We start from the raw sequence: 4,437 nt of genomic DNA on the forward strand, positions 1-4,437 counted from the left end.
TCGTCGCCCAGCGACAACTCAGGGGACGTCACTCAGTATTATCCACTCCCGAGTGACCAGAGGAGCTCCACTGAGATAATAACCCATCCCGGCTTGGGCTCGTGAGACACACGCACCCGAAAATCCATTCACGCCAGCAAAACAGGGTTTCTCAAATAAAATAAATACACGTGCATGCACCATGCAAATGCAATTATCAACGCACAAAACATACAACCAACCATAACACAATAAATCAAGCAACTCCGACCTCCATCCATCCGACCCCCGAACTCCTCGGACTCAGTCCGGAATCAACCAACCAGCAGCAATAAAATAATTGAATGAGCAATATATATTTAAATCTAAAAATAGGGTTTGAAAAATACTTACAGCGCTATATGGCAATTTTAGAAAACACGCAGCGTTGCAAACGGCGGAGAAAAAGCAACGTCACAGTGAAAATTCACTGTGGCCGTGGGTTGTGAAAAACTCACTTTTTGAACGGGGACAAACTAGGGCTTGGGATTGATAGGGAATGGTCTAGGGATGATTGTGAAGCTATTGGAAGTGGTGGTTGGCCGTGGGTGGCGGCGAAAACGGCGGTGGGAGGCCGGATTTCTCAAAAAGGAAAGCTAGCTCGTAGGAGCTATTCCGGTGGTCGTTGGTGGCCGAAAATAGGTGGGTTAGGACGGCAAGGGACCGGTGATGAAGTGGTGAAGAAATGGTAGCCAGAGGTGGAGCGACGGCGGCGGATTGGAGCCAAACCCGTGCGGGCTTTGAAGGGCTTTTCCGGCCAAACGGCCGGCCGGATGGGGGTGGGTTTTGGTGGGAAGGTTCGCCAGAGGGTGGGGAGTCGAACGGTGCCGGTGGTGAGCCACACGGTGGCCGGACGGTGGCGGTTCGAACGGTTGAAGATTTCCGGCGTGAGGGAGAGAGAATAGAGAGAGAGACCGGGGGGGTCGATGCGGGGAGAGAGAGGGAAAAAGAAAAGAAAGAAAAAAAGAAAAGAAAGGAAAAAGAAAGAAGGAAAAAAGAGAAAAAGAAAAAAAAAAGAAAAGGAAAAAGGAAAAGAGGTGTAGGGAAAAGATGAGGTCTAATCCTCATTCCGGAAAACAAAACTAAACCGCCGAAACGAGATTAAAACCACAAAACAACTAAAAGAAATAAAACACAACATCAATTAAATAAAAAAAAAAACAATTTTAAAATGCAAATAAATTAAAATAAATAACTAATATATTAATTAAAATAACAACCATTTCAGCGAAAATACACTCAAAAGCGGGTCGTCACACATCCTAAGTCCAAAACTCACCAAAATTTATATTCATCATTTAAATTTTGTCCTAAATCCATATATCTAATTAGAAAAGTTTAAAACACATCACAACTATGTCAAACATGCCTAGGCCAAAACTTACATAGGCAAAATCTTTTGATTTTTGTTGCAATCCTATCAAACCTCATTTTTCATGCCTAACCAAAATATTGTAGCCTAAAAAATCATATCCTATTCTCAAATAACATACTAGAAGAGCCAACAACACTCACTTCACAAAAACTACAAATATTTTCAATACAAAACTTCATGTTTTTAACCTTAAGCACAACCCTTTATTCTCAAGATTTTATCTCATTTCAAAATAACTCCAAGAACTTCAAAATTTCAATAAGATACTTCCAATACATTCATAACATGTTCCTAAAAAATATCATGCTATGAATCATCAAGCTAAAACACAAAAAACCATCTTAAAGCATTCGGCCTTAACACTATCACCAAAATTGATTCTTATATGGTTTCGTTTTGATCAAACCATTTGATCTAAAATATTTTATGAAATAAATCACAAATCAAAAACATCATATGGATAAAAATTAAGGACTAGAATAGATCCAAGCATCAAACTCAAGATCATATGGCCAAATTCTCATCAAAACATCAATCTACCAAGAAGCCTCAAATACATGACCTATTCGAACCTTTTCATGTATAAAAAATCATCTCTTTAAACTAATCACTATAAATCATTAAACTAAATATAAAATTCATTTAAATCAAATTCTTAGGAACATCATATATAAATATTAAAGCCATTGGAGTATGTTTTCACAACAAAAGATTCAAGCATGCTACAAAAGACCTATCCAAATTTGGAGCATGTTTTCAGCTTTTTTTTATCTAAGTAAAACTCTCGTCAAATACTTATAACATGCAACGAGTATCATAAAACCTGTATATTAGCATGTTACCTATACTTCATAATAAAATAAAATAAAATAAAAAAATAAAACCAAAACGTGGGCAATAACTTGGTCAAAATCATCAAAATATCACACACTACCCAGATTATTGTCCAGAATGACCTCTTCATGCTTAAAGCAAACTTTTACCCCTCAAATGACCACAAACATTAATGAAAAACAAATCAACAGGAACTAGACATGAAGGAGGACAATTTTGTGAAGAATACTTTGTGAGAAACTACTTAAAATTGCTTCATACAAATCTAGCAAAGCAAGCCAGAAAATCTGTCCGAGAGCTTCTTTGGTTTTTACTCCAAGAAAAGGCTCAAAAAGTGACCAAATTCAAGAGGAATGGAGATAGACAACCTTTAAACATTTGAAGAGGTGATAGGAGGGGTGTGAAGGACACTTCGATTAAGGTAGTGTTAGCCAAAACCAGGGGCAAAACCAACCTAGGGATTTCTGCCACATCTACCGTGTGAGAATGAGGGGTGAGATGGCTCTTGGCCTTCTCATCAAGCACTATTGGGGCTGCTTTGGGTAGTGATAGGACTACCATGGTAGGGGAAAACTTCATCCACAAGCCTTTCCTTAGTGGCTTGGTGGGGTTTAGGTTGATGTCAAGCCCAAATTGAATTTGTCTTAGCCCAACAAAATTTTCAAGGTTTAAAAGAATAAATAATGATGTAATAACAAGAATTTTGGTGGTTAATAGCATATGAGAGTAATTTAATCAAGTGATTAAACACTAAGTTAAAACTAGGTTCATTTTGGGTTTGGAGGCAAACTTTGGGGTTTAGGGAAACCATTTGGGGTTTCAATTGGATTCCTAATTGTTGGGTTTCTCTGGGGTTGGAACACTCTTTAGTTTGGCACAAATTAGATGGTTGGATGGAATAGTGTTTTGCTTAGGTGACATGATCACAAAGCTTGATTTCCTTCACATTTTCCATCTCACGGATTAGCTTGGTACCAATTGGCCGGTACTATTCACCAAGTATGGCTAGATCTTTCCAAGTATCCAAATAAAACTTCTGTAACATAATTTTGACATTCAAGAATATGATTTTGAAAACCCTGGTCTAGGTACTAACACCAAGGTTACTATTCACTCCAAAAAAAGCATAAATAAATTTTGTACTGTAAAATTCTAAATAATCATACTAACCTCAAAGTGCAAATCATTTATAAAAATCCAATTCCGAAGTGCTTTGAAAAACTCAAAACGTGTTTTCGAATAAGCGTTATTCTAGAAATTGAAAATTGTATCATTGTGCCATAAAATCCTAGATATTCATCTATGACATCCCCAACCTCCATTTGGGATGGAACAGAGGCTTAGAGTATCTGGACATGTAACACAAGGTTACAAAGTTCTGTACATGATAGTTAATATGCAATGCATCCCATAAGTGCAACTAGCAAAATGCAATATCGCAACGGATTAAGGATGACTAAATAAGACATGCCAGAATAACTAAAAACATCCCAATTCATTCATAATCATCATGAGTTCAAAGAAAATAGTAGCATAATCTTAGTACAGCTAATCATCATAAAAAGTCTTCAAAACTAGATCAATTGTTTCACGTTCTAGAGGAAAAAGGGTTAGTGCTATAAACATCAAGATGATATCCAGTTTTTCCTCAAGGTCTGGCTCCTCAATCAGTTGGATGCAGCGGTCCATCCAGTCCGTCCTCGTAGAGTCCTAACACAACTTCGATCATTCCAAGTAGAATGATAGTGGGTCCACAAGGAGGTGAGATTTACTTGAAATCTCAGTAAGTTAAACAACCATGCATGATGAATGATAAACATGAAATGTAGAAAAATTAGTATATGTCTCCCATCCAAATTCCTCAACATTTTCAGAAAATTAAGACACCCATTTTCTTACAGGGAACATTTTTCACTTCCATTGGCAAAAACATCATAACATTTCACCATTATTAGCAATGCATTTTTAATCATAATATCATTATGTATGGTATCATCATAGTTCCACATATGCACTGTGAGTACCTGCTAGTGACCCTAGTATAATTCAAGTTGAAACTACGTTGTCTTCAGAATCGTTCTCAATGCATTGGTAACATAACATCACACATAGCATGTACACCCACCAACCTTAGGTGTCATAACATTGACTTCACTATGGTGTTCTTTAAAAAGAACCCATTCGAAGCCCGTTAACTATTCTTCGTCATC

The sequence above is a fragment of the Carya illinoinensis genome, chromosome 3 (assembly GCF_018687715.1).
Source record: "Carya illinoinensis cultivar Pawnee chromosome 3, C.illinoinensisPawnee_v1, whole genome shotgun sequence".
In the NCBI taxonomy this organism is placed as follows: Eukaryota; Viridiplantae; Streptophyta; class Magnoliopsida; order Fagales; family Juglandaceae; genus Carya; species Carya illinoinensis.